Raw genomic sequence first — 14,241 nt, 5'->3', positions numbered from 1 at the left:
TGGCTGGGTGAGTGGGGCGCTGTTATAGTGAGTGAGGAGGTGTTAGACTGGCTGGGTGAGTGAGGCGCTGTTATAGTGAGTGAGGCGGTGTTAGACTGGCTGAGTGAGTGGGGCGCTGTTACACTTAGTGAGTGAGTGGGGGGCTGTTATAGCGAGTGGACGAGTCGGTGTTATAGGGGGTAAGTGGGGCGGTGTTATAGTGAGTGGGGCGGTGTTATAGTGAGTGGGGTGGTGTTATACTGAGTGAGACTCACCCGGCTCTGGCTGACACACGCCGGCCAAGCACGGAGCAGCTCTCGGGGGAGTCGGTGGACCAAGCTCAGCATCCCGGCGGCGGCACATAAATCCGGGACCAGCGACTTCCGGTGACCCCGAAGGACACACGTGGGGGCGAGAGCCAGCCAATCAGGAGCAGCCAGCCAGTGACGTCACCCGCCTCCCTGCGTGCGTGCGCGTGCCAGCTCCTCCCTGAGTGATAGTCACAGAAGGAGTGACAGCTCCTCCCTGAGTGATAGTCACAGAATGAATGAGTTTCTCCCTGAGTGACAGTCACAGAATGAGTCACAGCTTCTCCCTGAGTGACAGTCACGGAATGAATGAGTTTCTCCCTGAGTGACAGTCACAGAATGAGTCACAGCTTCTCCCTGAGTGACAGTCACGGAATGAATGAGTTTCTCCCTGAGTGACAGTCACGGAATGAGTGACAGCTTCTCCCTGAGTGACAGTCACGGAATGAATGAGTTTCTCCCTGAGTGACAGTCACGGAATGAGTGACAGCTTCTCCCTAAGTGACAGTCACGGAATGAGTGACAGTTTCTCCCTGAGTGATAGGCACAGAATGAATGAGTTTCTCCCTGAGTGACAGTCACAGAATGAGTCACAGCTTCTCCCTGAGTGACAGTCACGGAATGAATGAGTTTCTCCCTGAGTGACAGTCACGGAATTAATGAGTTTCTCCCTGAGTGACAGTCACGGAATGAGTGACAGCTTCTCCCTAAGTGACAGTCACGGAATGAGTGACAGCTTCTCCCTGAGTGACAGTCACGGAATGAATGCGTTTTTCCCTGAGTGACAGTCACGGAATGAGTGAGTTTCTCCCTGAGTGATAGTCATGTAATGAATGAGTTTCTCCCTGAGTGACAGTCACGGAATGAGTGAGTTTCTCCCTGAGTGACAGTCACGGAATGAATGAGTTTCTCCGTGAGTGACAGTCACGGAATGAATGAGTTTCTCCCTGAGTGACAGTCACGGAATGAATGAGTTTCTTCCTGAGTGACAGTCACGGAATGAGTGACAGCTTCTCCCTGAGTGACATCTTCAGTTGAGAAAGGAAGATACATTAGTCACAGCCTCGAGTGATATTTCCCTGTGACAGCCTTTTAATGAGTGTCAGCTCTCTGAGACCCTTGAGGTGGTGGTGTCCATCTGAAAGAGTGAGAGCTCCCATATTGAGTGAGTTCCCATATGAAGAAGGGTCACCATAATATTAGGAGGACCTATTATAAGGGTTCCACTTAATGAGTGATCTCTCCTCTTGACTGACAGTCCTGAATGACAGACCAGTATGTGAGCAGCCTGGTCACTGATGCGTCTCTTGGGTGTCATAATATCCTGTACCTCAGTGTCCCCTCTCTGTGCTGAGTGTCTCCTTACTGCCCACTCACTGCCTTCAGGAGGGATGTGACACTCCCTGCCCTCTCTCTGTACCTATCACAGACCTCACTCCATGTGAATGCCTGCTTCATGCTCAGGACCCCAGCCCCATCCATTATCCGCTCACATGGCACTCCTCAAGGTAACCTCCGTCTCCCAGGCCCACAGGTAAGGAAGCTCGATGGGAGGGAGTCTCACTCATAGGAAGGCTGTCTCATTAGGAATAAGTGTCACTCATAGGAGGGCTGTCTCATTAGGAATAAGTCTCAGTTATAGGAAGGCGGTCTCATTAAGAATGTCTCACTCATAGGAAGGCTGTCTCATTAGGAATAAGTGTCACTCATAGGAGGGCTGTCTCATTAGGAATAAGTCTCAGTTATAGGAAGGCGGTCTCATTAGGAATGTCTCACTCATAGGAAGGCTGTCTCATTAGGAATAAGTGTCACTCATAGAGGGCTGTCTCATTAGGAATGTCTCACTCATAGGAAGGCTGTCTCATTAGGAATAAGTGTCACTCATAGGAGGGCTGTCTCATTAGGAATAAATGTCACTCATAGGAAGGCTGTCTCATTAGGAATAAGTCTCACTCATAGGAAGGCTGTCTCATTAGGAATAAGTGTCACTCATAGGAGGGCTGTTTCATTAGGAATAAGTCTCACTCATAGGAAGGCGGTCTCATTAGGAATAAGTGTCACTCATAGGAGGGCTGTCTCATTAGGAATGTCTCACTCATAGGAGGGCTGTCTCATTAGGAATAAGTGTCACTCATAGGAAGGCTGTTTCATTAGGAATAAGTGTCACTCATAGGAAGGCTGTCTCATTAGGAATAAGTCTCCCTCATAGGAAGGCTGTCTCATCTACTATCTACTATATATTTCTCAAAGTGTCCTATGTGTCGTTGCCTGTCTGTCTGTATGTGTCTCCCTCCCTGTGTCCCTAGCGGCAATCAGATTGGACCTTGGGCCAGGCCAATGAGATTGCTCCCTTGGCCCGCCCGCCCCCGCACTCCTCTCATTGGCCTGAGGCAGAGTGACCAAGGGGACCCGCGCGCACCTCCTCTCCCCGAGTCTCCCGCGCTTTTTACTCCCCCCCCCCCCCCCCAGCGCCGCTACAGTCAGCGTGGGAGCGGAGCGAGCGCCCGGGACACAGCGGGGGACTCTCACCTCCCCACGGCTCTCACCACCCATAGGCCACTCCCTCACCCGGCGCTCACCACCCCCCCCCCCCCTCCACTCCAAGCCCCCTGCCCTTCCACGCCCGGGCAACGCCGGGTATATCAGCTAGTTAGGAATAAGTGTCACTCATAGGAGGGCTGTCTCATTAGGAATAAGTCTCCCTCATAGGAAGGCGGTCTCATTAGGAATGTCTCCCTCATAGGAAGGCTGTCTCATTAGGAATAAGTCTCCCTCATAGGAAGGCTGTCTCATTAGGAATAAGTCTCCCTCATAGGAAGGCGGTCTCATTAGGAATAAGTGTCACTAGAAGGAATGCTGTCTCATTAGGAATAAGTCTCACTCATAGGAAGGTTGTCTCATTAGGAATAAGTGTCACTCATAGGAAGGCTGTCTCATTAGGAATAAGTCTCACTCATAGGAAGGTTGTCTCATTAGGAATAAGTGTCACTCATAGGAAGGCTGTCTCATTAGGAATAAGTGTCACTCATAGGAAGGCTGTCTCATTAGGAATAAGTGTCACTCATAGGAAGGCTGTCTCATTAGGAATAAGTCTCACTCATAGGAAGGTTGTCTCATTAGGAATAAGTGTCACTCATAGGAAGGCTGTCTCATTAGGAATAAGTGTCACTCATAGGAAGGTTGTCTCATTAGGAATAAGTGTCACTCATAGGAAGGCTGTCTCATTAGGAATAAGTCTCACTCATAGGAAGGTTGTCTCATTAGGAATAAGTGTCACTCATAGGAAGGCTGTCTCATTAGGAATAAGTGTCACTCATAGGAAGGCGGTCTCATTAGGAATAAGTGTCACTCATAGGAAGGCTGTCTCATTAGGAATAAGTGTCACTCATAGGAAGGCGGTCTCATTAGGAATAAGTGTCACTCATAGGAAGGCTGTCTCATTAGGAATAAGTGTCACTCATAGGAAGGCTGTCTCATTAGGAATAAGTGTCACTCATAGGAAGGCTGTCTCATTAGGAATAAGTGTCACTCATAGGAAGGCGGTCTCATTAGGAGTAAGTGTCACTCATAGGAAGGCTGTCTCATTAGGAATAAGTCTCACTCATAGGAAGGCTGTCTCATTAGGAATAAGTCTCACTCATAGGAAGGCGGTCTCATTAGGAATAAGTCTCACTCATAGGAAGGCTGTCTCATTAGGAATAAGTCTCCCTCATAGGAGGGCTGTCTCATTAGGAATAAGTCTCCCTCATAGGAGGGCTGTCTCATTAGGAATAAGTCTCCCTCATAGGAAGGTGGTCTCATTAGGAATAAGTGTCACTCATAGGAAGGTGGTCTCATTAGGAATAAGTCTCAGTTATAGGAAGGCTGTCTCATTAGGAATAAGTGTCACTCATAGGAGGGCTGTCTCATTAGGAATAAGTGTCACTCATAGGAAGGTGGTCTCATTAGGAATAAGTCTCAGTTATAGGAAGGCTGTCTCATTAGGAATAAGTGTCACTCATAGGAGGGCTGTCTCATTAGGAATAAGTGTCACTCATAGGAAGGCTGTCTCATTAGGAATAAGTGTCACTCATAGGAGGGCTGTCTCATTAGGAATAAGTCTCCCTCATAGGAGGGCTGTCTCATTAGGAATAAGTCTCCCTCATAGGAGGGCGGTCTCATTAGGAATAAGTGTCACTCATAGGAAGGTGGTCTCATTAGGAATAGGTCTCACTCATAGGAATCCTCTCATATTAGGAATAAGTCTCACTCATTGGAAGGCGGTCTCATTAGGAATAGGTCTCACTCATTGGAAGGCGGTCTCGTTCATTAGGAGGAATCCTCAGTCTCCATAGAAAACAGTCTCCCTCCATTAGACTGGCCACTCTGGCAGCCAAGAGGTTAACAGCGCCCTTCACCCCTTCTTTTTGTCTGTGACCCTAAATAGACATACAACCACAATAGTCCTTGGGATCTGCTTCTGATAACCCTACAATGTGTGCCTTGCACCCCTGGCCCAGGCCATGTCAGCCCGTCTCCCTTCTGTCTCCCTTAAGAATGACTCCCCCGTCCTTCGAGCCGCGTGTCTCCCGGCACCGGTGCTGCCACTGGCATTCCTGAGTTGTGGCAGCGTCGTCTGAGCACTGAGCGCGACCCGACAGGTGTGAGAGAACTGCACTCAGTGAGTACATCAACCGGAGTATTACACGCTCTTCTGTCCGTTCAATGTCTAACCCAGGGGTGGCCAACTCCACTCTCCAAGGGCCACCAACTGGTCAGGTTCTCAGGATATCCCTGCTTCAGCACAGGTGGCTCAATCAGTGGCTTCTTCAAGGGCCACCAACTGGTCAGGTGTTAAGGATATCTCTGCTTCAGCACAGGTGGTTCAATCAAAGACAAGCCACCTGTTCTGAAGCAGGGATATCCTGAAAGCCTGACCAGTTGGTGGCGCTTCAAGACTGGCGTTGTCCACCCCTGGTCTAAAGATTCTCCGTGTTCCCTTCCCCTTTTGCACGGCCATGTCACCCTGCTAGTTCCTGCCCATTGCCAGACTGGCAAGTTGCCGGATCCCAGTGACTTCCCTCCTTGGCCTCAGGGGTGGGTTTTGCCAGCCTGAGTTTTTCACCCGCGGCACACTCTTCCCCCAGGCTGGTAACCTGACAATACTCGGAGACGCTCCTCTCTCCGACTGCACCGTGCTGCTGGAATTCCAATACAAGTGCGGCAATCGGCAAATCCTTTCCTGGCACGGACTCCTGACCGTCCGCCGGCTTCTCCTGGACACTCCCGCCAGCCTACTGGAGCAATGGGATCAGGCCAGGTGAGATGACTAATGCACGGACATACACACCCATGTCCCCCGCGGGTCTGTCAGACTCTCAGCTGCAAAAGAACTGCCCCAGATTTATCCAAGGAGAACATCCCACCACTCTCCACCTGGGGTTATTTTCTGGGTAATCTGGTGCTTTTCTCTGTATTCTGGAGCCGGAGCTACTATATATTTCTGAAAGGACTGTATGTTTGTCTGCATGCCCTGTGTCCCTAGGGCCAATCTCATTGGTCCCTTGGGCCGCCCGCCCCCACACACCTCTCATTGGCCTCACACACTCACACCACCCCCTTGGCCCGCCCCCCACACCTCTCATTGGCCTGAGGCGGAGTGACGGGCCAAAGGTCCAAAAAAAAAAAAAAAACACACACACCTCCGCTCACCTCCCTCCCGCTACACTCACCTCCCTCCTGCTACACTCCCTCCCGCTCCACTCACCTCCCACTCCACTCACCTCCCACTCCACTCCATTCCCTACCGCTCCACTCCCTCCCCGGCGGGGGCACAAGCGGCCACCTAATAGGCGCCCGGAAGCCGCTCCACTCACCTCCCTCCCGCTCCACTCCCTCCCGCTCCACTCACCTCCCACTCCACTCCCTCCCCGGCGGGGACACACGCGGCCACCTAATAGGCGCCCGGAAGCCGCTCCACTCCCTCCTGCTCCACTCCCTCCTGCACTCACCTCCCTCCCACTCCACTCTCTCCCGCTCTCTCCTCCCTCTCCCTCCCGCTCCACTCCCTCCCGCACTCACCTCCCTCCCACTCCCTCCCCGGCGGGGGGACACGCGGCCACCTAAGAGGCGCCCGGAAGCCGCTCCACTCCCACCCGCTCCACTCCCTCCCGCACTCACCCCCCTCCCTCCCGCTCCACTCCCTCACCTCCCTCCCTCCCGCTCCACTCCCTCCCGCTCCACTCCCTCCCTCACCTCCCTCCCACTCTCACCTCCTTCCCGCTCCACTCCCTCCCGCTCTCACCTCCCTCCCGCTCCACTCCCTCCCGCTCTCACCTCCCTCCCCGGCGGGGGGACACGCGGCCACCTAAGATGGCGGCGCCCGAAGGACCCCTTTCCTCCCTCGCGGACTAACTAAGATGGCGGCGCACGGAAGGAGAGGTGACGTGTGTGTGTGTGTCACTGTGTGTGTGTGTCACTGTGTGTGTGTGTCACTGTGTGTCTGTGTCTCACTGTGTGTCTGTGTCTCACTGTGTGTGTGTGTCTCACTGTGTGTGTGTGTGTGTGTCACTATGTGTGTGTGTCACTGTGTGTGTCTCTCACTGTGTGTGTGTGTCTCACTGTGTGTGTGTCTCACTGTGTGTGTGTGTGTGTGACACTGTGTGTGTGTCACTGTGTGTGTGTCTCTCACTGTGTGTGTCACTGTGTGTGTGTGACACTGTGTGTGTGTGTCACTGTGTGTCTGTGTCACATGGGGGGGCAGGAGGGGAGAGAGAGGGGGGAGCGGAGAAACATACAGGGGGAGTGGAGAGGAGAGACCCGGAAATTTTAACCAACCCACCCCCCTCCTGTCCACTCTCCCCCCCTCCTCCTCCCGTCCGCTCTCCCCCCCCTCCTCCTCCTGTCCGCTCTCCCCCCCCTCCTCCTCCCTTCCGCTCCCCCCCCTCCTCCTCTCGTCCGCTCCCCCCCCCCTCCTCCTCCCGTCCGCTCCCCCCCCCCTCCTCCTCCCGTCCGCTCCCCCCCCTCCTCCTCCCGTCCGCTCCCCCCCCCTCCTCCTCCTCCCGTCCGCTCCCCCCCCCTCCTCCTCCCGTCCGCTCCCCCCCCCTCCTCCTCCCGTCCGCTCCCCCCCCCTCCTCCTCCCGTCCGCTCCCCCCCCCTCCTCCTCGCGTCCGCTCCCCCCCTCCTCCTCCTCCCGTCCGCTCCCCCCCCCTCCTCCTCCTCCCGTCCGCTCCCCCCCCTCCTCCTCCTCCCGTCCGCTCCCCCCCCTCCTCCTCCTCCCGTCCGCTCCCCCCCCTCCTCCTCCTCCCGTCCGCCCTCCCCCTCCTCCTAGCGGGAAATTTAACTCACGGGCAACGCCGGGTCTCTCAGCTAGTATTTAATAAGGAGACATCGGTCACCAGGGCAGCGGAGTTTAACCTTTTATATGGAACTTATTAAAAATGTACTCTCACCGCTCACATGAAAATCCAGTAGCGGGAGGGCCGGGCTTTGTGTTCCATATTTATATTATTACACTACAACTCAACATTTGTGCGTTTCACTGCAACCGAGAATATGCCGTATGCCAGATATCACAGTCACGGTAGACCAGTACTTATGAACAATGTTATATTTTTGGGATTCTCGATTGAGCATAACAGGGCGGGCAAAATAAATGGTCATTTATTTATTTACAGACAAACACATGACATCAGAATACACTTAATAATCACTTACTGGGATGGGGAAACAAAATTAATTGTCCATAGAACGAAAGATGAAGAAATAGAGTCTCTGGCTTACAATCCTTTTGGCTAGGGCGCAACTTGCCTGCCCGATATTTCCACCAAATGCAGAGTTCGTTCTGGTTCGTTGGGATTCGTTCTGGGATCCCCAGCGTTAACGAATTCCTGCAGTAGGGGTAAATCCTTGGTTACGATGTTTTAACCCCTTGCGTTCTGGAACCGCTGCCTCTGCACTTGGACGAAATCTTGAACAACGCTTGGATAAATCATGAATCACTCTGGGACTGGGCTGCAAGCATCTTTATAGGGTAGGCATCTTTATAGGGTTAAGGGTCATATACCTAACATACACACCCAATCCCTTCCGTGGGAACACTTTTTCCCCCTATCCCAGACTTGCCAGTAGTTCATAGCATGGGCAGAAGTGGCTTCCTGGTTTGCACGGAGCATGTGCTAACCTCACACCTGAGCTCCTTAGCATATCAGGTCCACCCCATTACCTGACGACAGCATGTCTGGGATTTGGCCAAAGGTGTTAACAGCCAATATGTTAGACCGGTTTCTGGTACTTCACAATTTCCTGGCTGTCTTAACACCTAGGGTCTCTGAGGCTTTTCAACTTCAGACTTCTCATAGACACTGAGGCATTCACTTCGCACGGGGCCCTTTGAAGTGCAGAGATGAAAGACCCTCAGCTCATTTACTCTTAACATATATGCATGTTAATACATTCATTGCTGGGCTGACAGGAAAAGCTTCCTGCCGGTACCTTTTAAAACATAACTAAAATACTGTTTCTGTGTTGTTTTTATATATATATATATATCTCTCTCTCTCTCTCTCTCTCTCTCTCTCTCTCTCTCTCTCTCTCTCTCTCTCTCTCTCTCTATATATATACACACTTTCTGTATGTGTGAGGGACACCAACCAATATGTAAAGGCTTAGTACATCCTTAGCTAGCTGCACTCCAAAAATGAGGGTGCTAGCTTGCTTCTTGTGTCTGAAATACAATTGGCCCAATTTGCATACATTGCTATTACTGCAGCTATGGACTGAGCTGCAAAATGGGGACAATAAAGATGGTGTGGGGGAAAACAGATCAGTGTGGTGCACATACAGTTAACCCCTTCAGTCCCAATGCGATTTAGAGTTAATCAGCCAGGTATAATGCCTTTATTAATGGCCTGATTAACCCCCTCATCGCTACAATCACCCCCACACGGGTCTGTCTCGTGGAGAGGAGTATCCACAAAGTCCATCAATGAGATGACGGGAAAATGTGAGTGTTGTGGGCACAAGGACAACAGTCAGGCGTTGCCACAAGGCGTGTGGCTGTATCCTGGGGTGTAATCCTTGAACAAGGCGACAAAGCTCAAGTTTAACCCTGTAAATTAGGAATTGTTACTCCGTCTTTAGACACAATCTAATAGTTCAGGGGCGGCCAACTCTGGTCCTCAAGAGCCACAAACAGGCCAGGTTTTAAAAGGCTATCCCTGCTTCAGCACAGGTGGCTCAGTCAAAATGACAGCCTCCTGTGCTGAAGCAGGGTTAACCCAAATACCTAGCCTGTTGGTGGCCCTTGAGGACCGGCATTGGTCACCCCTGTAATAGTTATTTGAATTCGCTGTATGCCGGTTTGGTAAAGTGCTGTGTATATGGTTGTCTCTGATACATTTCCCACGTAGCCTCACAGCCACACTGGAGTTTGTGGAACTGAAAACCGATGTGAACTTTGTGTTTGTGAACGTGAGCAAGATCCAAAAGAACAGAGGTAAGGATACATCCCTTATACTGCCCCCAGCAGGCAGAGGGCATGGTCCTACAGGCAGAGGGACCCATAGCAACCTATCACCAAAGGGTTAACCCCAGCATTGTATAATGAAAGGCCTGTGCGGAAATATTTGGCGATTAGATACAGGCCTCCTTATTAATGCCATTAAGGTGAACAGGGTTTAACCGTACTTTAAAACATAAAGACCCATAGGATGGGAAATAGGGGCATCGGTACCGCTGCTCTTCCTCCCATAACCGACCCTGGTAACACCGCTGCTTCCGCCACAAAAGGGCAGCAGTGCACAAACCGTTCTACACCGTAATGTTCCTTAGTTTCATCTGTGACATCCCACTGCCTGCAGGGGAATCCAACGAGGACAAGTGACAGCACAATAGGAAGTCATTGTGACATTTCAGGTATCAGACGATACAGGTCATGCTAGAAACCTTATTTCCATTTCAGAGGGGACAGCCCAGCACAGTTATCCAAGTGCACAATGCCCTTTGTGATTAGCGCGATACATTTTACAAATGAAGGTCTGTTTCAAAGATTTTACATGACACGTAAATACTAACATGTGTTTCTGTCAGCTCTGGGACTCATTATGCCTGAAAATAATAAGTGTGTACAGCACTGCATATACAGAAGAAAGGGAGGATCCCTGCTCAGCCTTAACAATATTTTACTTTCTAGAGTGGTGCCATCAGGGACAAAGCATATGTGACAATCAGGAGAGCGAAAAGAACCCTAAAATGATGCACACTACTCTACTAAATCAAAACAAATCATTTTTATAATAAATCTTGGACACAAATATCTTTAAAACCTAAACTAAAGCGGTCTTGGTGAAGTGACTCATATTGTGTCCTTTCAGAACACAACCTGTTATCACCATTCAAAACCCACAGAATAAAAACCTGCTGGTTAATGAACGGTTGGTGTGTCTAATTTTGTTTATGCAGTTTCATTGGCAATTACCACCTAAAGATAGTTACCACACTTTTCACATTCAGACCATCTAGGTCCTTCACTTATACATTTACACTGATATCACATTGATTGTTACACTTACTATGCTAGACTTGTTGTAAGCATCTGCTAGCACTGTATTGTAACATGAGACTGTATTTGTAGCTAGGAGGTAGTTGATTGTACTTCTTGTATGCATGTTATGGAGTAACATAATATACCAATTGGCCAGTGGCGAGTACTCACGAGTAATGTGATATTAATACCTTCGTAACCATATGATGAATTTATGGATTGAACCCACTATCTATAATATTAATGTTATATAGCTGTTCCTTGAAAGTTTAACCAGGATTCTTAATATAAAGTCCAAACCTTATTCCACGGCCAAGGATTGAGCTAATATCACCCCTGAAGAAGTTCTGTCTCTAAGACTGAAACAACTACCTCTAGCTACAAATACAGGCTCATGTTACAATACAGTGCTAGCAGATGCTTACAACAAGTCTAGCATTGTTACACTTACCATCAATGTGATATCTCAATGATACATTTACACTGATATCAGTGTAAGTGTATCACCTTTTAAAGGACCTAGATGGTCTGAATGTGAAAAGTGTGGTAACTATCTTTAGGTGGTAATTGCCAATGAAACTGCATAAACAAAATTAGACACACCAACCGTTCATTAACCAGCAGGTTTTTATTCTGTGGGTTTTGAATGGTGATAACAGGTTGTGTTCTGAAAAGACACAATATGAGTCACTTCACCAGGACCGCTTTAGTTTAGGTTTTAAAGATATTTTTGTGTCGTTCAAGATTATAAAAAGGATTTGTTTTGATTTAGTAGAGTAGTGTGCATCACTGCATACACTATCCACTACATTTACTCCAAAGCCATTTCCTTTACACCTCGAGGGCCTTTTCAACGCTGTACACATTGTATTACATTAACTCCCCCATCTATAGCATCCCATATACTGTGGGAATAAAATACATATAGAAAGAAAAAAAACATCACGTTTCTGGCTGCGGGAAGGGTAGACCCGCATCATACTGCTCGCCCCTTTAATAAATTCAGTCATTTAGCAGAGGGCAATTCCAGCAGATGACCCCATAACGTATGCCTGACCCAATATAAAGATAAGGGCTTCCCCAGGTACAGATGCAACAGAGTACGGCACTCCCAGACCTCACGTGTGTATTTTACAGGAGACTTCCTGCGAGCGTTCAGCTACATGGGATTTGAGATCGTAAGGCCTGGACAGCAGTCTTGCCCATCCTGCAAGGACCATATCTTCATGGTGTACGTGATGGAGAGAGAGGTACCCGGGACAGAGACGACCGCGCATAGCAAGGACGCTTCTCATAGCAGCGTTTATACCGCACACAGGATGTAGTCTTGGGGTAAAAATAAACAGTATGCAACACGCAGGTGTCGGACGTTAAATTTATAGGCCAGGCCAAACTTTTATTAACAAAAACAGCAAAAACATTAAATGTTCCCGACTTAGGAGAAAAAAAAAACTAAACCGATTGCAACATGCAACAAAAAAAGGTTTCATATTTAAAACCTGCACTTGTGACAGCACAAGATGAACCAGCAGCGCGTGGAGACCACCGAGGTATCAAGTATTCTCCACCAGTATAACATCATCATCGTCATCATCATCATCAGTAGTGCCGGAGACGGACGGGGCCTCTGCAGAGAGAACAAGAAGTTAGGTGCCCGTGATGTGCAGGATAAAGTCTTACTCGGGACCACATTGAACTAAGCCAGTGATTGGTTTATTCCTTTCACTACCAGGTGTTGATGGGTTAAAAACCAGGACACATTTGTTTTCAGACAAGTTGCAGTATCTTTAAATCATTTGCGACTCCCTGCGAGTGCCCATTTGCATGTCATTACCCAGAATCCCAGGCTGCAGTGGACGCATTGCTTGCTAAGGGGTAATGGGGAATGGCAGGGGTGCCGGTCTGCCTGAGACATGCGAATGCATTTTTTATTTGCCAAATCATTTTTGAAATGTTACCCTGGCAGGGTTTGCAAAAAAATAAAAAATAAAATAATGGATCCCTTACCGCAGGGGTGGGATTTAATGGCCTGTGCTCTGCCTTATTGTATTCCAATTGATCTTCATGCAAAATCGTGTGTAAATCTGTCTCTGGGCAAGAGACTTCTGATTAGCAAAGGTAACGTGGATTTAAAATAATCTATTGGCAACTTTATCCTAGTGAACCGCTCACTGCCGTTAATTCAATATGGTCCACATTGTACAGGAGAGGCGTGAGGAGCACCCGAGTGATCAGAGTCTGGTGCAGATATTTCCATGTCACCCCATTAGTGTGGAGCTCAGAACACCAGTCCCCCTTCACTGTACCCCTCTCACCCGAGCGGGCGTTCACCGGCTCTTCTTCCTCGCTGTCGGAGCTAATTGTAATGATCTCACGGGTGGAGCTGTTGATCGCGGAGCTATCGAACACAGAGCTGTAGGAGGTATCCTCGGACGACAGGTAGTAGAAGCAGCCGCGTGGGGAGCAGGTGCTGCTGTCCTGTAGCAGAGAGGAGGTCTGCCCATCTCTGGAGTCGGTGGAGGAGTCGATGGACTGGACGGACGAGTCGATGGACTGGACGGAGGACTCCCTGGAACATGCCTGTGATTCGGAGCTGTCCTCTGCTGGGGAGCCCACAGTGAGGCTTATTTTCATAGAGGAGATCCCTAGTGCCAGGCTCTGCTCCTTGTCCTCGCTCTGGCAGCAGGCAGGCGTGGAGTCGACGTTGAACGTGCCCTCGGAACTGGGTCCCGGGGGCTCCATGTCTGATCGGAGCAAGTCGAAGGAGTCATCTGGCATGGCCGATATATTAGTGTTAGCGCCTTGTGTACCAAAGTGGCCAGCAAGGCGTTGCCAAGCATTAAAGGGGGGGGGGGGTGGAGAGAGGCGGCCTCACAAAACCACTGCATTGACCCCCTTCAAAAAGCATCAAGACATTTTTTAGAGCATAACACCGTTTTGCAAACATGGGCCTTTATCTGCAGCAGTGTATTGCTAGCCTCTGGCAGCGGAGGAGTTAACCTAAGAGTGGACAAGCCAATGAGAATTGTCGCTAAATCTGGCATCGTGCATCAGGGAGACGGATAATGAAACCTCTTTGGTGTTCAGTAGGATTTTCTCCTGATACAGGAAGAGAGCAAAGTTAAGGAATAAAATAAAAAGCTCTTAGACTCACCAGATAAGCGGGCTCGCTCGTCCTGGCGGCTCACAAAGCTGCTTGTGTCCAGATCCAAAGACAGGCTTGTGACATCCTCCTAGGGGAGCAACATAGGAAGGTGATCAGCGACACGCCCCCCATGACACAGAGACACGCCACTCATGCACCCCGCAGCGACATCCCCGCTCAGGCACTCCGAGGGCAGAAGGAATAACAGCCCAGTGAGTGAATGAGGGAACGCCTTATGGTTAACACATATGTGGCCATATTAACCAACTGGTGCCCCAGACACTACC

At 49.8% G+C, this 14,241-nt stretch overlaps 1 long non-coding RNA gene across 1 annotated transcript; it reads left to right on the top strand.

Moving 5' to 3' along the window:
- Positions 1-1,609: 1,609 nt before the first annotated feature.
- Positions 1,610-12,164, top strand: LOC142483750 (uncharacterized). The gene is made up of 5 exons (XR_012797463.1): positions 1,610-1,821; positions 4,823-4,947; positions 5,414-5,586; positions 9,677-9,762; positions 11,947-12,164. It is a non-coding gene; the product is annotated as an uncharacterized LOC142483750 (long non-coding RNA).
- The last annotated feature ends 2,077 nt before the right edge of the window (positions 12,165-14,241 follow it).

The sequence above is a fragment of the Ascaphus truei genome, unplaced genomic scaffold (assembly GCF_040206685.1).
Source record: "Ascaphus truei isolate aAscTru1 unplaced genomic scaffold, aAscTru1.hap1 HAP1_SCAFFOLD_3612, whole genome shotgun sequence".
Classification (NCBI taxonomy): Eukaryota; Metazoa; Chordata; class Amphibia; order Anura; family Ascaphidae; genus Ascaphus; species Ascaphus truei.
Note: the sequence above shows the minus strand (reverse complement) of the source record. Positions and strands in the feature narration are given on the sequence as shown.